This window comes from Balaenoptera physalus, assembly GCF_965194825.1.
Source record: "Balaenoptera physalus genome assembly, chromosome: 4".
Classification (NCBI taxonomy): Eukaryota; Metazoa; Chordata; class Mammalia; order Artiodactyla; family Balaenopteridae; genus Balaenoptera; species Balaenoptera physalus.
In genome coordinates this window covers 54710369-54735338 of record NC_138891.1, presented here as the reverse complement: position 1 = coordinate 54735338, position 24970 = coordinate 54710369, and the positions used below count along the sequence as shown (strand labels likewise).

The 24970-nt window shown below is 35.5% G+C and overlaps 1 protein-coding gene across 5 annotated transcripts in view; it reads right to left on the bottom strand.

Moving 5' to 3' along the window:
* NAALADL2 (N-acetylated alpha-linked acidic dipeptidase like 2) overlaps nucleotides 1-24970 on the bottom strand; it is a 1434969-nt gene that overhangs the window by 907722 nt on the left and 502277 nt on the right. The window lies entirely within an intron of this gene.

The following is a 24970-nucleotide window of genomic DNA, read 5'->3' as shown; positions in this document are numbered from 1 at the left end:
TCTTCCTGGGAAATCTGAGGGAGAACTTGTTCCATGCCTCTCTCCTAGCTTCTGTTGGTGGCCAGAAATCCCTGACTTTTCTTGGCCTGAAGAACCACCCTTCTATGTCTGTTTCCATCTTCACATGGTCTTCTCCCACATATCACATGTGATGTGACATCATATGTCTGTGTCTTCACATGGCTTCTTATAAGGACACGAGTCATTGGACTTTGGGTCCACCCTAATCTAGTCTGACCTCATTTTAACTTGATTACATCTGCAAAGGGTCTCTCTCCAATTAAGGTCACATTGACAAGTACTGGATGTTAGGATTTCAATGTGTCTTTTGCGGGGGACAAAACCCATAACACTTGCCATATTTAAAATATATATATATATACATATATATAATATAAACTCTTAATATTTTACATTCTTTAAATTTTTTTAAAATTTCCAAATGCATGTGATATATAGCTAAAGTTGGATTTCGTGGAAAAGGTCTAACTAAACCTATGTACTTGTTATATTTTCTATGAAAAAAAATTACAAACTTAATATTTTAAAGTTCCTGGCATCTGTTAATTATTTCAATTGATTTTAACTGAAATTATACTTTTATTAAGTCCTCTTGATAAAACTTTGGGAAAAAAATGGAACGTATAAGCAAGTTTTCATTTTTTTCCTAAAAATTCCTGAAATGCCACACAAATATTTCTAAATTAAACTTGCATTTTAATAAGTACTAAATGTATATTTAGTGAATGATAGAATGAGTGACAAATAGTATAATTTGTTCTTATTAAAATGTATAATACATGTTATAATCTTTGCTTCTTCTTAACTGAAAATGTTAAAGGAATTTTTTCAGGTGAATATTATACTATTCAGAATATCAGTTTTTTTCCCCAAAATTGTAGATGAGTTCCACCCTCACAAAAAAAAAAAGAAGACTATCAACAAAGTTAATCAACCAAAACTACTGTCAACAAAATTAAAAACTAAACTTAACTGTATGATTTATGATAGGTCTTTTAAAAGTTATCATTTGACATACGGTATTGGGATAATTTTTTAAGAGCTTTTAACCCTTATAAAACTTTTAATAAAGTTTTACCAAATATTTGACAAAATTAATACCTTAAATAGTAATATAAATAAGCTTTTCTTCAAAAGAAGTTGACCATTCTATTTAACTAGCCAAATTAGAGTTTAACATATCTCAACCAAAAAAAGTGGAAGTTTAGATCTAAGTTGACTTTTAACTGCCACCATAAAACTAATTGACGTATCATTCTTCTGTTTTCTGAAAACACATACTCCTTAATATGATTTCAGTAAGGCAGGAAAAGGCACATTTCTTAGTACCTAAGCTGTGATGACTAGATATACCATAAGTGCTTCCTAAAATTAAACATCTGTATGCTTTATCAGGTCTCAGACAAAGAAGCTAACAAAAATCAATGCTAACATGTGACGTGAGAATCGCCGTTTGAGGAGCAACAGTTTAATGCACTGCTCTAATGGCAGGAGAAGCTTTCCTCTAAAGTTTAAATAGTTTTATTTGGAATATGCTGTGTTCTTTTAAGAGCTTTAAAATGCATGCACACACATACATTGATTAATAGAAAAATGCTGAAAAACTCCCTCAAATATTGTTGTCATGGTTTCATTTCACATAGTAAACAGTGAAGTTGAACACGATACCAAAGTGTTAAGTTCACCAAATGGTGTGTTTTAAAGCCTAGTCGCAAAATGTGATAGGATTTTTAAATTGTTTGCTTTTTGCCAAATTATGACCTTTATAAGTCTGTGCTTCCATGAGATGATATGCAATTGGTTTATTTTGTAATTACAGTGTTTGCTTATTCAACATACTTTTTTTTGAAAAAATCTAATGTACATGATTAATAATACATAAATAAAAACAAAAATCAGTCTTTGAAATCTGAAGGTAGAATTCCTAAGCTCTATAGAATATAAGAGATCCAGGCCCCTAATGGAAGTGAAAAGGCTGGGAAAGAGGAACTGAGGGAGGGAGAATAAATGTGCAAAATGACTTGTATATTTCCTTACTGTAGGTATTATGGATTTTAAGTCTAATTGGAGGAGATTTCAGTGCTCTAAGAACATAAATGGTTAGAGTCAGTATTTGACCCTAATACTGAAGAATAGAGTTGTTGGCTATTTTTATTCTGGCAAGCTACTCTAGTAGTACAGAAATGTTTACTAATCCTGGAAAAAGCAACTAACTTTAAAATGTGTGCAATACACTGCAATAGAAATCTGCTCTTTTATAACTTACACACATTTAACTTATACCATCTGCATCGTTTCCAAATCATATGTGTCATTCATTCACTTCCAAATAGTTTATATCATTTATTCATTTGTTCAACCTATATTTTAAGAAAACCTTCCATTCTAAGTACTAGGAATACAGGAAACAATCAAAAATTTCTGAAACTCAAAAGGGCAGACAAAATGGAGCAGTAAAATATATTTAACATCGATGCTAAGTGCTAAAGAAAAGAAATAGCAACATTGGATACGGAATGTGTGTATTGCAAGGGGTTGCACAATTCTCAATATAGTTTCAAGGGAAGGCGTCGAGGATATGAGAGAATAAACCACCCAGGTATTTAGGAGAATGTATCCCAGAGAGAAAGGGTATAATGGGCAAAGATTGAGAGCCAACCTGCCCTGTGAGGAACAGCAAGAAGGGAGAGAATCATAGATGAGGTGAGAAGGCATAGTGTGGACTCCCGCCATTGCACACATATGCATGTATGTTTCTCACTATGTAGAGCCTTGTGGGCTACTGTAAAACTGAAATAACTTTATCTAGTAGCACTCTGGTAAATGTCAGAGGTGAGATTTTAACTTACATGTCAGTTTCTTATCCAATTTTCTTAGTATGTGCCACCCAGAGCTGATAAAATGCATGAACCTTCAATATCATGGGATTAAGTCCTCAACCCTGCTATGTCTCAAACCTGTGAAAAGGCTTAACCTTAGGGTAGTTCTCAAGACTGATCAAAACCTAAGGAGTGGAAATCCACATAGGCGAGAGGAGGAGATTTAGGAAAACCTCTGCTGCTCCTGAAGAGCTATATACAACCAGGAGAATTGTATATAAGAAGGACCCTTTCTGAAGGGACTAGAAAGTTAAAAAAACATTCAGGAATGTGGTTCAAATTCTGAGAACTTTTTCCAAATGGAAGACTCAATCAGGAGAGCTATCATAAGAACTGAGCCATCAAACAAGTTGGTACACACAGGATGTACTGGACAAAAGAGATACAAAATGCATCTGTTTTTAAATTTATACAGTGGTTTTATTCCTGAAACATTAAATATATTTCAAAACAATTGAAATTAAAACCAATTTTCTTACACGAAACAGGAAAATAATTTTTAAAACAGGGATCAACAGAATTTCTCTATATGTAGCCAGGTAGTATACTTGAGGCTTTGCAGGGCATATGTGATATGTTCTATCACAACCACTCAATTCTGCTGTTACAGTGTGAAAGCAGCCATGGACAATACTAAATGAATGGGTATGGCTTTGTTCCAAAAAACATTTACAAATACAGGTTATGGGCCAGATTTGGCTTTCAATCTTCTCCTAGAAGGATAGAAAGATAATGGCCATAACACATCAATTATGAAGAAAAAACAGTTTACTAAAATAGTGACTATACAAAATGTTTATTCAGGAATAAATATTTCTGAATTAACTCACAATGCCTCAAAAGATATTAGCCACAGTCTGTCCACTGTTTCCTATATAGGGATATTTGCTTGAGTACACTCAGTATGTTCTAGACAAAGTATGTTCATTAATCTTACTGACATTGTTGTACATTCTTGTTACTGTTCTTTTTCTAAGGAGTAGTCTTTTACGATGTATCTGATAACCTTCATATTGACTGTAAGAATAGCTTTTTCTGTTTTTCCGTGCTTTTATTTTCCAGGTATGTTACTTTGTGTTAAGAAAATAATAATCCTTAATAAACACATCGGTCCAGAAAGCATAGTCTTACAGTATCTAAACAGTGTAGTCTTTTGGGAGGTTGCTAGAAAGGACAAATATCCGCACTGTATCCTAAGCCTTGTTAGACCACATTCTCTTAGCACCCACCGTGCCTCAGGACCTCTGCTGTACCCAAAATGGAAAAACTTGTAGAAGGATACTGGGTTATGTCAAACCATCAAGCTGAACCATAGGCCAGAGTGCACTAAGGTTTCAAGCACCACTTGAGCTACAAACTTGAATACCATCAACATTCTCCAACTCTCTTCTCTGCTTATCTAAAGGTTGGTTTTAGTTTTCCTCTCTTTCTACACATTATATATGTATAAAATCAGTGGAAAACAGACCTGCTGAGAGTGAGCTTTTACATGGGAAGTTGTCCATTGACAAATAACTGAGCCATCGAGAAAATCTCTCAGGCTGTAAAATTTGGGATAATCAGAATTGGTCTCTCTTGACGTGGATGGATCTAGAGAGTGTCATACAGAGTGAAGTAAGTCAGAAAGAGAAAAACAAATATCGTATATTAACACATATATGTGGAACCTAGAAAAATGGTACCGATGAACTGGTTTGCAGGGCAGAAATTGAGACACAGATGTAGAGAACCAACGTATGGACACCAAGGGGGGAAAGCGGCGGGGGTGGGGGGTGATGGTGTCATGAATTGGGAGATTGGGATTGACATGTATACACTGATGTGTATAAAATGGATAACTAATAAGAACCTGCTGTATAAAAAATAACATTCAAAAAGAAAAAGAAAAGATCTTTATGTTTAACTGAAAATAGGAAGATTTTTGTTAACCCATACAAAAATTAAAGGTTAAAGGCAACTGAAAAAAAAAAAAAAAAGAATTGGTCTCTCTTTAGTGCCTCAGTCTGTAAGATTATATTAGAAGCCCACCTTTGGGCCCATAAACTATGGCCAAGAGAAGAGGGCAACATACAACTATGGGACCCCCCCCTCCACGGGCACTCTATGAATAAAAGAAAAATAAGCCAGTTCCTGAAAGAATGAGACGTATGTTATACAGTAAAATCAAGAAATAGTGCAAATCTCAAGAGCCAAGACATTTCAGTAGGAAGTTAAAATCTGGTAGTTCTGAAGTTATAGTACCTATATATTTTTAAAAGGAGGTAATCTCTATCACTCTACACCAAACATTATATAATGTACTTGTTTATAATTTTAAAAGTTGGTAAACAAGTAGGTCATGTGTGGGAACCCAGTGGGAGATGCACAATTTAGTGCCATCTGAGAGCCTTGAACTATCCTGTGCTGAAAGAACATTCTTACTTTATGACACCAGACTTTATCATTCTAGACAAGGTACTGCTAAGCGTAGAATAGACAGCTTGGGTAAAGGCTGCTAAGGGACACACCAAATCATTCCATTAAAATCCACTAGGCAGCAAGATCTCATCGGCAAAACTGGTTTCACTTTTCCTCAGCTGGCCAAGAACTATTTGATGAAAGCTGGTGAATCAATTATTTTACAGACAAAGCCATCGGGTTTCTCCATTTTTATCCTTTGAGATAAGCATTCCTTAAGTTCAGACAGAAAATGGCACCACTTAAAGCTATATTAAGAGAATTCTGTTGCTAAAACAAATGTTTTGAAGCAATAACACAGAACCAAATGGTGATACCAGAGCAAGTTACGGAACAGACTGTAGATGCCGAATGAAGGTCAAGTGCTTTAAGGCTCTTAGATAGTAATGTTCTCTCCGCAAAATATTCCCCAGTGTGCACTTATCCCTTTGGAAGATGTGGCATAATTGACTTTGAGTAAATAAAAATAAAGCTAAATAGTTTTAGACGATATGGCTGTTGTCTAACATTTTACTTATTTGGACTACAGATAGCCAATGGTATCCCTCCATCACTTCCTTTAGTTTTTCTGAAGGGATTAAAGATTAAAAGAAAAATTGTTGGCCAGGTTAAAACCATGTGTTACATAAGACTGAAATAAAATTTTGTATGGGGTTAGTCAAGATCCATTCCTCAACTGTAAATGTACCGATTCTAATCACTGCCCTTTACATTTGGAGGGGTTTAAACTCCCATCCACTAAACATACTCACTGTGTGTGATTAAACTCAAAGGCAGCCAAGAAACATTTTAGCAAATAAAATCAATTTCTTAAGCACTATTTTATCACCATTTTGTTTTGCTTCTTTCTGTTATACAATATTTGGTAAATACATCATTTGGATATGAAACCAGTAAGTAAATTTGGCATAAAGATAAAAATCAAGAAATATTATTTATGTTGTTAAAAAGATCCAGATTTTGCATTTAGAAGATTAGCTAATCGATACTGCTGTTGAATTCTCGCATCAATGAATAAATAAATGAGAAAGTATTTTGAGGCTACCGGGTGATAATCTATCTCTTTCATTTATCATTTAAGAAAATTAAAGTATAATAATATAAACACACGTTACTCAACATCAGTCCAGATGTTGTTAATCTTTTCAACATCAGTCCAGATGTTGTTAATCTTTTCATGGCTGTGCTAGTAAATAGCCCTTTATCCTTTAACTAACTCTATCATTCTTTGTATTTTAAAAAAATATAAATTCTAAATATGTATTTTTTAAGTTGCATGAGTCTATCACAAACTGCTAAGATGTTAGGAGTACTAAATGTCCTGACAGTGTAAAGATATATCTAATAAGTTTGACCATAGTCAACTATTAAAGAATTATAATTTCATCTCTATAGCCTGTACAAGTTATTCATCCCAGATTGAGAAAAATAGAATTTAAAAAGTACTCTTTATCTAAAAATTTTTGTGGAAGACCAAAGCTGCTTCAGACAATCTCAAATTATATCTGTGATGTGGAGAAAAGGGAACCTGCCTACACTGTTGGTGGGAATGTAAATTGGTACAACCACTGTGGAGAAAAGTATGGAGGCTCCTTAAAAAACTAAAAATAGAGCTAACATATGATCCTGCAACCCCACTCCTAGGCATATATCCGGAGAAAACCATAATTCGAAAAGATACATGCACCCCAGTGTTCATTGCAGCACTATTTACAATAGTCAGGACATGGAAGCCACCTAAATGTCCATCAACAGATGAATAAAGAAGATATGGTACATATATACAACGGAATACTACTCAGTCATAAAAAAGAATGAAATAATGTCATTTGCAGCAACATGGATGGACCTAGGGATTGTCATACTAAGTGAAGCAAATCAGATAAAGACAAATATCATATGATATTGCTTATATGTGGAATCTTAAAAAAGGGTACAAATGAACTCATCTACAAAACAAATAGAGTTACGTATGTAGAAAACAAACTTATGGTTACTGGAGGTAAGCAGGGGACGGGGAGGGGATACGTTGGATGACTAGGATCGAGATAAACACACTACTATATATAAAATAGGTAACTAATAAGACCTACTGTATAGCACAGCGAACTCTACTCAATACTCTGTAATGTCCTATATGGGAAAAGAATCTAAAAAACAGTGGATATATGTGTATGTATAACTGATTCACTTTGCTGTACCACAGAAATACAACACTGTAATCAAATACACTCCAATAAAATTTTTTTAAAAAAATTATCTGTAAATGCAACCATTTAAAACAAAAACACAACTTTTCAACATTAAGCTTTTTAATATTAATTTTGATGGCAAAAATAGGGTTTTAGAAAAATTATTATACAAACTCCTAGATGTGTTATAAAATTATTTCTCTCTTGGGGCTTCCCTGGTGGCGCAGTGGTTGAGAGTCTGCCTGCCAATGCAGGGGACACGGGTTCGAGCCCTGGTCTGGGAAGATGCCACATGCCGTGGAGCAACTAGGCCCGTGAGCCACAATTACTGAGCCTGCGCGTCTGGAGCCTGTGCTCCGCAACAAGAGAGGCCGCGATAGTGAGAGGCCCACGCACCGCGATGAAGAGTGGCCACCACTTGCCGCAACTAGAGAAAGCCCTCGCACAGAAACAAAGACCCAACAAAGCCATAAATAAATAAATAAATAAATAATTTTTAAAAAAAGGGAAATAATTTGTATTCACAATAGGTCATGTTAACATTTCCCTTTGTGTTTGTTTAAAAAAAATTATTTCTCTCAATAAAAAGAAAAACCTTTTAAATACATGTATATAGATTCTTGCATTGATAACCAAAATACAGTCTATAGATATCACTAACTTCTTCCAAAGAACACAGAGTAAAATGTCTTTCTTTAGAAAAGCCAAAATAGTTACATTGTACCTAATATTTATGTTAAATCAGCATGTACTCTTACTGCCTAATGACTATACTACTTGGTCCCTGTTTTTACTTTATTAGGATTAAAAACCATGGTTCTCTTTTATAGTGGTATATTACCAAATTAGCATTTTAATATACATAATGATGGTATGTGGAGTTTTCATCCTTTGGGTAACACTCTTACAAAAATTAAGTACTAAATTTACTAAGTTTGAAAAACACTAATGAATTATTACCTCCTCTGTTCTCACTCTACCCTCTAGGACAGTCGTTCTCAAAGTATGATCTTATGACCAGCAACATCAGCATCACCTGAGAATTACCAAAAATGAAAGTTCTATGCCCACCCCATTCTCCGTCAGAAACCTTGGGACTGAGGCCCAACAAGATGTGCTTTAATATGCTCTCCAGGTGGTTCTGAGGCAGCTAAAGTTTGAACTGCTGCTCCAGACAAAATTTAGCACAAGCATTTGGTCATCATTAGATTGATTTTTTTTTTTTTTTTTTAGATTGATTTTTTATATTAGAAAAATACCATAAAAATGTTGCGTTTGGGCTTACCTTTTTTCACAAAATAAGAACATTTAAGGATAAAATAAAGCATTTATTTTTAAAAAATAACAACAAGGGACTTCTCTGGTGGTGCAGTGGTTAAGAACCCGCCTGCCAATGCAGGGGACACGGATTCAAGCCCTGGTCCGGGAAGATCCCACATGCCGCGGAGCACCTAAGCCCGTGCGCCACAACTACTGAGCCTGTGCTCTAGAGCCCGTGAGCCACAACTACTGAGCCCTCGTGCCACAAATATTGAAGCCCGCACGCCTAGAGCCCATGCTCCGCAACAAGAGAAGCCACCGCAATGAGAAGCACACGCACCGCCATGAAGAGTGGCCCCCACTCGCCACAACTAGAGAAAGCCTGCACAGCAACGAAGACCCAAAGCAGCCAAAACTAACTAAATAAATAAAATTATTAAAAAAATAATAACGAAAAAAAATCCTTTTCCTTTATACCAGTTTTTACTAAGCTGAGAGTACTCAGTTTGCTCAATGTAAGAATATAATTTTCTAGTGACTCTTTGTAAGTAATGATGGCTTGACCAGCATGGCACTAGAAGGGACCCTAGGAGGTTGAGTGGCTTCCTTTCCCCTATAGCATAAAACGCAAACTCCTCCAAATGGCACACAAAGCTCCCACCACTACCAGAATCCAGTTTTGACTGGGCCACTGGTAGATTGTTAGCCCACCTGATTTTTAGTTGGTCAAAGAAACTGCCTGAATTCCTGGTTCCAAAATTGGCCTAGAACCAAGCCTCCTGAAGTCTGGGAAATCAGTAATTCTCAAGCTTAGCTGATAATCTGAATCTCTTGGGGGGACTGTTTCTAAAACAAAGTTTCCCAAATCTCATCCCAGACCTGGGATCTATAGCCCCAGGAATTTTCTTTATGATGATCAGCTGGATACTGCTTCTAGGCCTCACCCAGGAATGGATTAGGATATTCACCTGACCTCCCTAACTCTATTCAGCTGAAGGGTGAAGAGAGCTTGTGTGGCTGTTTTTCTTCCACATTTTTCTACAACTGGGTTAGCGTCACGTGTTCTCCGCAAGCCTAGTAGGTAAATGTATTTTTAGCACCTCATTTCTCCCAACTAGTCTGGTCTAAAGCAACCTACTTACTTCAACCTACTTACTCTCAGTCTGATACTTGTTAACTTGTAAACTGGTCCAAATTTACTAGCAGTGCCATTGGTTACATACATATCACTACCTTTTTTCTGGCCCCTAGGGTAACATTTCTTACACTATCAAAGAAACTAACTAGGCACCTGTAAGACTTGGGAGAGTGGAGAGGCATCACAGAATGCTTAATTTGTATCCAAGACTATTTACCTTTAAAATCTAATTTCTAAGATAATGGGTTATATATAAAATTAATCATCTTTCTAATAACTGTGACTAAATTGAAATAGAAATTGTACAGTGATGAGATTAACTGTGTCAAAAATAAAATTTAAAAAACCTGTAAGGAACTGATTTACTCATCCACAGAAAGCTATACACACATAAGAATATATAAGTCACATGCTCACAGCATCCAAAAAGAAAAGACTTAACAAAAATATATCCAAATATGTTCTGGGTTTTGTTGACTGTAAAATGCAAACAGTAATAACAATTTGACAAAGGAACTTTTCAACATTTCAGAAACTACATCCCATCTTTTAGTAAAAATATCTGTTCAACTGATTTAGAGGTGGCTGTTAAAAGCCCCAAGGGCCCTGTACACTTAGCAGGAAGATGAAATGATTTTTCTCTCTGCTTTCCTTCTACCTCAGACTCCCAATCACAAAGAACTATGTTCTAAGAAGAAACAAAACAAAACAAAACAAAAAGCCTTCCAGTAGCTGTATTTGGGTTTAGAAGCAGGTTTAAATAATTTGGAAAAGTCCTGGGGTAAACAACATTCCACATAACGCCAAGAGAAATGACACATACATGCGCAACTTTAGACAATATTCAAATCAAGTGAATAATTCAAGGAGTATTTCCTGCATATCTGATATATGTCCAGTTCTAGGTTTGGTTAAGATTCTGGGATATATAAGATACAGCACCTGCATTCAGGAAAGTATGATCTAGTTATGGAGACAAGAACTACTCATAACGAACAACAAAAGAATAAGGAAAGACCACTCACCCCGTAAAATGAATCACGAGAGGCGGTGGCAGAGATGAAAGTACCAGAGGGCAGAGGAGGCAGTGGTCAGCGCGGCTGAGATCCTCTTAGACTGCTCCACAGCCCTGGGGGATTGTGGGTAGGCCCTAAAGAGCTTCAGATCTCAAGCAGGCCTAATAAAAGGGAGAGGCATTCCACGTGGGAACAGTAGTGAACAAAGATAAAGAGGTGATAATGAGCAGGGAACCTGGCAAGCTGGAAACACAGGATTTAATTTCAGAGCAGTAGTAAGTATTTAAGGCTATTACACAGTCATCTTAACCACAATAGATGTTTCAAGCTGTACTGCAAGCTCAGTTTACTGCTTTAAGCCAAATGCTGTTGCAACATCTTCCAAATTAACTTAGGAAGCATGATTTTTAAATGTTCTGAAGATGCCTTATGGCAGCAGCATTATTTCCAAATTAAGCCCAAAGACTTCTTTTAAAGCAAAGCAAGAAATAACTACAGTTGACCCTCAGTAGTTCCAGGTTCTGCATCTATGGTTTCAGCCAACCTTGAATGCAGAACCCGCAGATACCTAGGGCCAACTGTACTTTGCTATTTTATAGAAGGGACTTGAGCATCTGCAGATTTTGGTTTCCATCGGGGTCCTGGAAACAATCCCCAGATAATATGAGAGAAGACTGTATTTTGACTTCTTAAACCTAAAATAAAATGAAATATATATACACCAAATTTTATGCATATGTATGTATATAACTTCTTGAAAAGCCTTTTCCAGCTTCCTATTAACGTGGAGACTTGTAATTGTCTCAGATGGAACTTTGACCAGTAGATACTGTGAAAGCATCAACCCAGCTTCCAAAGTCACACCATTTCTCAGATTGGAGTGTTTTAGGAGACCCCAATTCCCCCAGGCTGACAATCTTTCTCTCTTCTTTATACTTTGCATATGTATGTAGACTACTGATCTTACATTATTTTGTCGTTTATTCACTCATTTAACAAATATTTACTGAACACCTACTATGTGCCAGGCACTTGAAATATAATAGGGAGCCAAACAAACATGATCCCTTTTCAGAAGGAGGTTAAATCTTGAGAAGAAGGCAGATTGAAAGTGAAAATGAAAATAGATAATTATAAATTGTGGTCAGTGCTATGGAAGAAACAATCATGGAGCTGAAATACAGTCAGCATGTAGTGTAGTGTCAAGAGCATTTTCACTGGGCCTGCTCCCTAATCCTGACTTGACCGCTTACTAGCTCTTTGATCTTGGACAAGTTATTAGTGTTTTTCTGCTCAGTAGCTTCACCTGATAATTGGGGATAATATGAGTATCTTACCTCATAGAGTCATTATGAATATTAAATGATAAAATGTAAATTACCTACAAGATTGTCTAACATGTAGTAGAAACATAGAAATAACCCTCAGTATAATTTCTACAACCTTCCATTACACTCAAACAATGGCAAGAGGAAGCACCTACCACAAATAAATTTCATTTTATTCTTTTTTTTTTTTTTGCTGGTGACACAGGGGAGTATTGTGAGACAGTAATTTACTATTTTCACAGTCATACATACTATATTCTGATGGACAGTTTTATAGTTGAGAGTAAACAACTTTAAGGCCCCCTTTGATGCTGAACATCTGATTTTTTTCAGGTGGAATAGTGGTCATTTTGTGGAATAATAGCCACAGAAACAAACACCCAACATTGAGCTTAAATAACTGGGTTCAAGAACATTACAGGGTATTAGGAAAAATACGGAATGAGCCAATAGGTAAATGTACATGAAAAGAGGTGGCCAGACTCCCAGAAAGGTGAACTAAGGCAGATTAGTGAAAGGAGTTTTGTTGTATTCAGGAAGGCTTACTTAAATCAGGGGAAAAAAAAAGAAAAACACAGGTAAAGATTATCTTACTCTAATCAGAGGTGGGCTAGAACTGAGCTCTTGAAACTTGAATGTGTGAATCACCTGGGGAATCTTGTTAAAAGGCAGATTCTGATTGATAAGGTCTGGGTGAGCCCTGAGATTGGACAAGGATACTTCATTATTTAGCATAGAAAGAGATAAAAGCAGCATCAGCATCACCTGGGAGCTGGTTCGAAATGAAGATTCCCAGGCCCTGTCCCTGTCTACTCAACAAGAATCTGAACCAGAATCTGATAACCAGATTTCCAAGCGATTCCTAGGCACATTCAAGTTTTCCAAGCGATTCCTAGGCACATTCAAGTTTAAGAGGCACTGCAATCAAAGCTGGGGCTATTTATTGAGAGTGATCAAATTGTCCTGGTTGGCCTGGAACCTTCCCAGTTTTGGCACTGAAAGTCTCCCGTCTGGGGAAATCCCTGAGCCTCAGCCAAACTGGGACAAAGATGTTGGTCACCCTAGCTATTGATTCCATAAATGGGACTAGAGTTTTCTATGCATGCTGTAGTGTGTTAAAAGTCATGGCTGTGATACAGTGCAATTAGCATACTGTTTCCCATCTTCTGCCAGCTGCATGGTCTTGAGCAAATCACTTCCCCTCTCCAAGGCTTACTTTCCTTATATGTAAAATTAAAATGATACCTACCTCACAGGGTAGTTTTAAAGATTAAACAAGTTATAACGTAATTGAGCATGGTCTGCATACAAAAAAGTTTTAAAATGTTTGGTATTATTATTGAGAGTTCTTATCATGAAATAAGGAACTGAAATCTCTTTGTTTTCCAGGCTATAAGAATAACTGATTATGATTATGGAGTCAGGCTTCAACTCAGGATAGGAAAGAAAAAAAGAATGAGAAGAAAACAAAAAAAGGAAAGAGAAAGAATAAAGGAGGTGAGTGTGGTGGGAAGGATACACAGGTTAAAATTCCTACTCCAGCAGCAGGTACTAGTCTAGCAAGATTATTTCCACTAGAGGTTTGGAAGTGGCTCATGCTCTTTCCCTGAAATATTGTATATGTCCGTTCTCGTTCTTGAGCTACAATGGGAGAGTCGAGTGGGTGTGATGGAGATTGCATGTCTGACAAAGCTGAAAATATTTACTCTCTGGCCCTTCATAGAAAATGGTGGCCAACTCCTGGTCTATAGAATCTTAGCAAGAGTTCCAAAAAGATCCTACGGCCTAGTCAGGCTGAGCATAGGCTTGCCAATACTTCTATTGTAGTACCATGCTATGTTTACTGATCTGTCTTCCCCTGATGAGCTGAATGCTTCCCAAGGGAAGGGATCACGTCTCCTCTCTCCTTCTGTCTCCAGAGCCTAATGAAGAACCTGGTTCATAAGAGCTGGTCAATAAATGCATGTTGAACTGAACTGAGCTACAAGTTGAAGTTTATGTATATTACATATTTTAGATGTAGGGCAGGGCAGTGAACTGCAAAAGTAATTTATATTTCTTTTAATAGGTACTAGATCCTCTGGTGAAAGCTGACTTCTGAGCTAACAGCTAATTTGCTTTTTTTTATGTTTCTCAAATCTACCTATCTGGCACACCAACAAAAGGTAGTTAAAACTGAGAAGTTCTCCATCTGAAGTGAGAAAGCATTCTTGCATCCTCCTGCAAAATCTAATAAAACCTACAAAGTAAAAGGTTATATATAAAAATAACAATTTGCTAATAATTTTAATATTGAAAAATGCCTGTGTCAAATGCCTGCCTTAGTTAACATGACACATGCACTTCCAGGAGCTAATTAGTTAACGGTACACTAAGTACTTATCAGCAACAATTCAGAAGCCTGACTTCCGTATGTATTTATTATTCCATAAATAAGTCTTAGCCACAATTAAATTCCTTGTTATTTTGATAAAGTTACCATACTGTTTTAATATCAGGGAATAATATGGCCAGTGGTACTAATTAGGGGGCTATTCTACGAATAACTGATGCACTTAAGAGTAAGCATTGCAAGAAATATGCTTTCTTCAGTAAATTGGAGTACACAAAATTTAATACATTTCAAATAAATCTAATACTTGTCAAGGCCAAGACTCCTTAAGAAAAGCATGTGCAGTATAAAAAGACAATTCTACAAATAAATCTTGGGAGAAAAAATTTAAAATATTTATCTTTTAAACATATACTTTTCTCCTTACTAGCTACTGTTGTTAGCCTGCTTTTTAATGTTAATAAAGTAAACTTAATTTTGGAAAACTTTTATAATGCCAGACCTGTAGATGGGAGAAAAATATATTAAATTTATGTTAAAATCCTTGATACAAAATAGAGTAGATGCCTTCTTAGCTATATTATTTTGCTTCAATTCCAAAGTAAAGGAAATAGGGAATGTGCTCCCTAAATGCTGAAAAACGAGTAGTAAATTTTTCAACAATTGTGGTTACACTTTTATGTTTAAAAATTTAATTGAATGTTTTGGCCTTTTACAATCATCATAAAGTTATAATCTTTAAATTGGTATTTCTCAGGCAGGATCAACTCTACAGATATTAGATTTTCTTCTAAAAGTTCAGTATTTCTCCAGGTTGATAAATGGTTTTCCTTCTAATAGATGATTAGTCTTCATTGCTGCTAGCATAAACAGATACAATTTGACAATAGTATTGCAGACAGGGATTTAGCTCTGAAGTGCATAAACAAATAGATGAACATATAGGTTTTGCCTGGAGTGGGAGGTGATTCTTAATAAAAAAAAATATTTGTGCTTTCTCAGACATAGAAAAAAATCTAGCCAAAAAAATGAATCTCCCATGTGTTGAAATGTTGGTTTACCTCTAGGTATTTCAGCAGACCCGGATCCAACATGCAGATTATTCCCAGGATTCATATGAAAATTTATAAGCTGAAAATCTGTAATAGTTATGTTGATTTGAATATGAAAGTCAAAATGTATCAAAGTTTTGTTTAAAATTCTGTTGACTTGCACCAAAATTCAGTGATGGAGGGCAACCGGATTACACATCAGGAAATCTAAGTGAAGTCCCAAGATTCACTCTTTGCAAGCCTACCTATTGCAGGCCCTTGAGGAAGTCCTTTTCCTTCTTTGAACCTGAGTTTCCTCAGGTGTAAAATGAGGTGTTTTGCTTAGAAGACAAATAACATCTAACCAGAGCATGTCTGCAATTTGAATCCTACAAAATGACTTTTATGTGTTTGGCGGGATAGGGATATGTTTCCAGTAAAGACATCCCAGTGTTTGGCTGCCTTCATTTCCTTATCTGTAAAATGGGGTGATAATAGAGCATCCTGTTGATGGTTGTAAGCGTCAAATGAATATATGTGTCATGTACAAAGCATAATGCCTGCCATATAGTTAGTGCTACATATATGTTTGCTATTATTATTATTATAGAAAACAAATGATGTAATTTTCAACACCAGGTGCTATTTACTTTTGGAATAGATTAGAAATAAGAATAAAGGGAATTTTCAGATAATGTCACTCACATTGACTAGAACTTTAATGATGCCAAAGTATAAAGCATGAAAATAACCTTAATCCAAGGAAACATGATTAAACATACCAGTTCTGTTATCTACACTAATCATCACCATCTTTTTTGTTTTACCCCTTCTTTTCCCCTTCGATTTTTGGTTAAATCTTCCTCTCTTTTGTCTTTTACCCTTTTCTCAATTTAGCATTTTCTCTTTTTTGCTATTTTTATAATCATTTACTCTCTTCTTTAAGCATTAGTGGTCTTTACCTGTCTGACATTATTGCAGATAATTGCTTGAGGGTACAAATGAAAACCAACAAATAAAACAGGCTTTAGAATGAGCTTTCAATTATCAAAGCTCTACTAGTTTTCAGTAAGGTAGGCATACAACGCAAGAGGAGGGAGCAGAGGTACCCAGGTAGGCAACTCTAAAAGCATTCAATGTGCCCCAACCTTAACTTGGTATGTTTTAAAAAGACGACAGGGAATATAGGTCAATCAAGCTATTTGATTAAAGAAAGGTTGGTTAACAGAATTTACATTGTATAAAAACTGTAATATAATATACATCTGGTTTTCTTAAAATTCAGTAGTCTTTAATACAAAGAAAATTGTTTGGTGTGTACTCTAGTGCAATGGGCAACTGCATCTTTGGTGAACCTGCCCCCCCCCCTTTCTAATTCTCCTCTCTTTGTCCCAGGACACATAGTCAGCTGAAAGTGTCTCTATTTGAATATTTTTTTTTATGTTACTGTTAATCATAAAACACTGCCTCTTGTCTGGATTACTCAACCAATCCACAATGGGTTTATTATTAGATTTTGAAGTAAATCACTTCATCTCTATATTTTCACAAATTTTTTAAGTCACAGCATATGAGCAATTTAAAGGTTAAGATTTTAAAAATTCCAGTTGGGACTTCCCTGGTGGTGCAGTGGTTAATAATCCGCCTGCCAATGCAGGGGACATGGGTTCGAGCCCTGGTCCGGGAAGATCCCACATGCCACGGAGCAACTAAGCCCGTGTGCCACAACTACTGAGCCTGCGCTCTAGAGCCTGTGAGCCACAACTACCGAGCCCGAGTGCCACAACTACTGAAGCCTGCACGCCTAAAGCCCGTGCTCCGCAACAAGAGAAGCCACCACAATGAGAAGCCCGCATACTGCAACAAAGAGCAGCCCCCACACCCCGAATCTAGAGAAAGCCAGTGTGCAGCAATAGAGACCCAACGCAGCCAAAAATAAGTAAATAAATAAGTTTAAAAAAATAAATAAAAAAAATTGCAAAAAAATTTAAAAAAAAAAATTCCAGTTGATCTGCAACCTAACTGAATACAAGACATCCCAGTAGAAAATTCTATATGTTTTTATCTCATTCCTTAATTGTAACTTTTAAAAGCCCTGTGAACAATTCCATTACTCATTACCTGTTGTATTCTGAGAAGTGTAATTGAAGTCAGAAAATTGTGTAATGAAAGTATGAGGTCTGAAAAACCTGCAATTCATCAACACAATAGAACAGAAAAGCTAACACAAACAACTTTCCCTAAGCAAATGATGTGCTCGTTCATTAGGAAAAAAAGGTTAACAGAAATGTTCCTCTTTTGAGAGAAAAAAACTAAAAAGAAAATTATACAGTTTCAGATATCATATTTTCTCATCACATTTTTTTGCCATTCTTTTTCTAGTTTTTTTTTCTCTCCTCTGCCTTTTCACTTTGTCCCTAAACCGCCAGAATCAGTAAATATTATAGGATAATGTAAACATAGCTTTCTAAACCCTGAAGCATACATAGGCAAAGAATCACCCTTCAGTTCCGTCTCTCCACCTCTGACGAGGTTAGTACAAAAGCAATTTTTTAAATAGTACTTAACACTGACAAGTGATAAATATTATGAAGGAACTACAAAAAGAATAGTTGACAGTTTAAGCAGATAATAAACATGTTGTAAGCTCTATAAACTGTGAACATAATTCTTAGAAAAATGATATATTAAAAATCTGTCTTTAAATCAAATTAAAACTTTGACAATTTCTAAACTGAAATTGACTCAGGTTAATGAAATCACAGTCTGGTTCAGGAAATTCACATTGTTTTCTTTTGTATTAATCATAGAACAGCTAGATAATCTCTCTGCAGGTGGAATCCTGTAATTTTTTATCAGCAGAGCCACATCTTGTGATTTTTCCAACCCCTTTATAGAAGAAATTTTGGTTAACTAGCCTCTATTACCATTCATTTTTTGCTGTACTCTTACATATTGGTCTTCGTCATTTGAATTTTAATATACTAAAGTGTGTTAATACCTAAAAGAATGGAAGAGTTTAATTTGTAGAATAAGTGAAATATACAATGTTAATAAAGTTCAGAAATTTAAGCGTCAAGCAAAATGTAATATTGGTGTACCTGTATATGAGGTAATTATTCCAAAAAAATTATCATTGTTACCTATTAAAAATAGTCTATTTTGTTTTTTGGTTGTAATATTTCAAAGGGTCAAGAATGTTTAGAAATATGGAATGGCATGGAGAGATGAATACTAAATGAATTACTGCTTCCGATTTTATGCCCAGGACATCTTTTCCCCTCTTCTTCTGAGGACCTTCACATCATTCTGCCAGCCTTTAATATATACATGGTTAGAATCAAGTACTCACAAACACCAAACCAAATACTATTTTCAGTTACAATGCCACCCAGAGAAAAGATTTGGACATAGACCTGCTATTTTTTTTGCAATTTTGTGTGTTACGTGTTGTACTGAATAGTCTCTCTCTCTCTCTCTCTCTCTCTCTCTCTCACTCACACACACACACACACACACACACACACACACACACACGCACACACACACCCCAATTCATATCCACCTGGAGCCTGTGAATGTGACCTTATTGGAAATAGAGTCTTTGCAAATCTAATCAAGTTATGATGAGGTCATACTGGAGTAGGGTGAGCCCATAATCTAAAAGTCTGATGTCCTATAAAATGAAAGAAAGTTGGACACAGAAACAAACAGGGAGAATGCCATGCGATGATGGAGGCAGAGACTGGAATGACGTGTCCATGAGCCAAGGAATGTCAAGGATTGCCAGCAGCACCAAACACCATGGGAAAGGCATGAAACACTCTCCCCTGCAATCTTTAGAGAGATTATGGCCCTGCTGACATCTTGATTTCAGACTACTAGTCTCCAGGACTGCAATAGAATAAGTTTCTGTTGTTTTAAGCCACAAAGTTTATGGTGCTTTTTCTCAATAGCCCTGGAAAACTAATACACATAATATTTTTTTAATTCCTTATTTTTCTTATCTCTTAACAGCAATGACTTACACATCTTTCTATGCAGGCTGTACCCTCATACTTATCTATACAGACAAAAATCCTCAGCAGGAATGGAGGTTTCTCCATGAATGCCATTGTGTCATCTCCTTTAAGAAGTCTCGCCTGATCTCTGTGACTTGGGCAATTCCCTTATCTTAGTGTCCCATGTCATTTGATACAATTGCCATTTTATATTTGTTGAAGTTTTTCTCACTCACTTGAAGAGACACCCCATGAGAACAGATACTTGATTTGCTTCTGCTTGCTCCTGTATCCTCAGCATCTAGCACACTTCTTGGCTCATAATAGGGAGAAAAACGGTAAACAAATGAATGCATGTTAACATTTTCTGATGTCCCCAATTATAAATCCTCATTTTTCCTTTTGAATTGCATAATTTTTTTAGAACTTCTCTTAATATACTTATCTCCTTTCTTCAGTCCCTATTATTCTGCATCACAGGGATTCTTAACAAGAAAGGTTTGTTTTTTCCAAAATAAATATGCCTGACTTCCTTCCCTCCCAGCCCAGTTATATTCTCCTGAGAGAAAAGAACATAGATGTATGTGGGGAGGTTTTGTTGTTTTTGTTTTTAAAACCTCCTTTGTGTTCTTTATATGCCTCATTTTCTTCCTCTCTGGTATAGGGGACTGGACGAAAACAGTAGACCTGGTATCGAGCGCTAGAGTTCCAACACTTTCTAGTAAAATAAAGCAGAATGGTTCATTTACTGCCTCTCCACACACCCATCAAAAAATATCCTGATTCATACAATTCTATGTTTAAAAAGATATTTCTCTGTACTGAAATACTTAAGAGACATGCATGGCTATATTTGATATATTTCTTTTAATTTTCATTCCAAAGCAGACTAATAAACTCTTCAATCAGTGCATCTTAGTCAGTTTCTAAATAGTATATTATCATAAATTTCCATGCTTTGAATATCATTTTTCCTAAGAAAACTTTTAAGAAGTTGACTGTTATTTTAGGGACATTAGAAAATTGAAGAACATATTTATAAACTTAAGAAATAATCTGAAAGAAATGAAGGAGAAATGATGATAAAATCAAGACTCCAAAATGAATTTCTAGTTCTGTTAAAATAAGTGTAAAAATGCACTGAGTTAGTATGAATGGAAGTGCAGGAAATACAAACGCACAAGAAGAACATCTTACCCAATAATAGATATTATCTGTACCAAAAAGAAAAAGTACATTACCTTGTGAGTTTAAAATATTTATTGGACTTGGAAACAAGAAAACTTACTTGAGTGTTTCATTGTTAGTAAACGCAAGAAAGTACATTGCTTCAAATCAACAATGATCTTATCACAACTGATCCTCACTTTTTTCCAGCTTTTATTCCACAATAACAGAAAATTCAATCAAGTCTGTCTATGAAGAGTTGTAGGTCAAGCTCAACAAGTTTAAAGGTGGTTCTCAAAGCACTAAATACAAAAATGATAAAACCCTACATGCTAATTGTTCTTAAATCAATTTGCATCATATTTATTGCCATATCCTCAGAGTCACAGGTGTATTTTGTTAAGCCTTGAACTAAATTTTTTTTAATTAATTTATTTTATTTTAGGCTGTGTTGGGTCTTCGTTGCTGCATGCAGGCTTTTCTCTAGTTGCAGCAAGTGGGGGCTACTCTTCGTTGCAGTGCACGGGCTTCTCATTGCGGTGGCTTCTCTTGTTGCAGAGCATGGGCTCTAGGCACGCAGCCTTCAGTAGTTGTGGCACGCGAGCTCAGTAGTTGTGGCGCATGGGCTTAGTTGCTCCACAGCATGTGGGATCTTCCCGGACCAGGACTTGAACCTGTAGCCACTGCATTGGCAGGCAGATACTTAGTCACTGCACCACCAGGGAAGCCCTGAACTAAATTTTAATAGGTCACTAGATATCAAAATTAACTGTTCTAATGGATCATTCTAAGATACTAACTATGCCATGTAAGCCATGTACTGCTTAGTAAAGTAAAATAGTAAACTATGATTTATTTTATAATTTAAATGTATTCAGGTCAATTTTAATATGATGTTTTCAATGACTATGAGGATTTTCAATGACTCAGATCTACTACCAGTGAAACTTACAGAAAAATAAGGCTAGAATCACTGCATTCATACAGACATTGCCTTTCCTGGAGGTTTTATTTAGTCATGTGCAAACATGCACAGTAATCTTATGCATGGTACTTAATTTGAATGCTAATGTTTCCAAACATAATACTAACTTATCGTAAAGATCATTATGAGTCTATTCTCTCAAGTGAACAATAAGGCTTGTGCTCCATTGTTTCAAATCAATATATTCTCAAGGACAGCATTTATCACTTCTATCTCCATTCAGAAGCATATTTTAATTGCTTAGTCTCTTCTGACTTCTTTCTCCTTCATCTGTCTTCCAGCTTTTTGTTCTTTTGCATATAGATTGATGAGTGTCAGAATAGAAGGCAGGACATATCTGATGGTACTGAATGGCAGCTAATATTCTTATACAAAGTTTAAATAAAACATATGCTGAATGAAGAAAACTAAAAATGGCTCTAAAGAATATACTTCCATAAATATAAGTAAAGCTTCCAGCTCTATTTTCTCCTACGTCTTTGAGCAACTAAGCTATTTCAGAGTCCACATATGGATGCCAAGAATGTGGCCAAGTATCCGTTATTCAGGTAATATTTTCATAATTTTGACATATCAAGGTATTACCTGTATTATTAGTAGTTTTACATATTTTATTAGACCTCAATTTTAAAATTTAAATGTTCATTTTAAAAAGTAATTTTATATTATTACAGAAAATGTAAATCCATAGGTAACCCAAAAAGAAATACAAAGAAAATAAACCAATGATAATAAATTTTAAATGAATTTTAAATCCTTATAACTAGAATAAAAGCTCCATAAAGGCAAGGGTTTTGTCTCTTTTATTCACTGTGCTACACCAAGCACTTATAGTAGTACCTGGTACATAGTTATTACTCAGTAAATATGTATTGAATGAATAAAGAATAAATATACTGGAAGGTAAATTGAAAATATTAATCTGTTTTGCGCTTCCGTGCTCCACAAAGATAATTTCCTAAATATCAAGAGTTTTTCTCCCCATAAATTCTTGTTCATCTCAAGGCAAAGGAAGTTCTTGTAAAATGTGTTAGAAACTGGTACTTGTGTTCAGTATATACATAAATGCTTGTATGTTTATTCACTGAAATATGTTAATTTCTGATACTGAGTAGGATTGTATAATGTTATGTTTAATGTTATATTGTCCTAATGTTATTATTGTATAAAGTTCAACAATGCAGTTTACAAGTTGACAAAAGCTATAAGGCAGTGCTTTTCTCTTTTGACTGCAAACAGAATCACTGGCAGAAACTTAAATAATACCAATGCCTGGGTCAACATACTCTGGGCCAATCAAATCAGAATCTACTGGAAACAGGCTACCCAACAACATTGTTTTTAAAAGATCCCAAATGATTCAAGTTGTGCAGACAGTGCCGAGAGCCACCAATCTAGGAGGACAGCAGTGAAAAGACATTTGTCCATGTAGAATATGACCATATATCAGTCTTGAGCTTTTAAAATTTATCTTATCTTTGTACCACCAAGCTTTTTCCTTGTTTTATCAACTTTGAAAAGTTCCTCACAGGTTTCCATATATACACCTTGAAAAGCTATCCTTATTTAAAACTATCTTCAAAAAAAGCAATCCTTCACTTTAATTTTTTATATAGAACTTCTATTTAAAACCCTCCAACTATCTCTCATATTGTTGGAACTAAAATCTTCTGAATTGGTTTAGAAAATAATATTTATCTCCTATGAGGCACAAAGCTTCATTTTCTCACTCCTTCTCTTTGGCTCAGGATTGGTAATGGATACCGTGTAAATTGTACACTGCATAACATGACGGATAAAATAAATTTCAGACATGACAATGTGACAGCAGAGTAGCCCACAGTTGTGCCAACATGATCAGATAAGACAGAAAAATATCCTAGGTTGCCAATAACTTAAGAAACATTAAATCAATAGTTTCAATTTAGGACCAAAGTGGGGATGGGTGTCTGACGGAGGTGTTTTTCAAAGGGATGCAGGGCTGCATTCACAGAAATTCAGGTCGCCTACATGAACTCCAAGATCCATCATTTGGATAATGCTGTGTTCTATCCTCATGCACACTGAGTTATCTACATATTACACCATATTTTTTCAACAGGAAATCTGCTTTTGTGGTTCCCATAAGGAATTTATGACCATTGTTATTTAAGGACACCAACTGAATCAGCAAAGACTTACTACATTAGGACAATGGGGGAAAATCCAGGTATATAATTAAAATCAAAAAATTAAAACAGAAAATAAAATGTCCTTATTATATATGAAGGTTACCATTTTTCCTTGGAGTCAAGGCATGAAACCCTATTACACATGATTTCTCTATTTCTACATGTAATTAGCAACCAAGTCTTATGAAATATACCTTTCCAAAATGTTTTTACCTATCCCAGGTTTACATTCTCACTGCATCACCTCTTCTGGGCCTTGGATTTTCAAGCTTGAATATCAGTTAGAGCCTCTGTACTTGTCTTCTTTTCTTTCTTACTATCCATCTTTCACATTATTGGCAGATTAATATTTTAAAAACCCCACTACTGTCATCTTGTCCTGGTAAAACCTTTTCCTACCTATCAACAACATAAAAGCCAAAATCTATCATCAGATATTTCAAATCTTACATGATATTATTCTCAACAAATTGTTCATCACAACATTTTCTTCCTTCTCTTTTCTAATTTATTAAACATAGAACTATTACATTAAATTGCCTTTTATGGGAACAAAGTGTAAGTTTATTTCTGTCATCATATAGCGTAAAATGTGAAGCCAGAAAAATTTTCAATTAAATACTAACTGCACTACCAGCTTACTGGTTGTGTCCTCCCAAAATTCACATGTTATAATCCTAACTCCTTGTACCTCAGAATGTGACTTTATTTGGAAATAGGATCGTTGCAGATGTAATTGGTTAAGATGAGTCATACTGACTTACTGTCCTTATAAAAAGGGGAAATTTGGACATAGACACAAACACACACAGGGAGAATGCCATGTGGAGATTGGAGATATGCCAAGGAACTACCAGAAGCTAAGAGAGAGAGTTCTGGAATAGATCCTTCCCTAGTGCCTTCAGAGGGAGGATGGTCCCACCTATAGCTTGATCCTGGACTTCTGGCCTCCAAAATTGTGACAATAAATTTGTGTTGTTTAAGCTACTTAA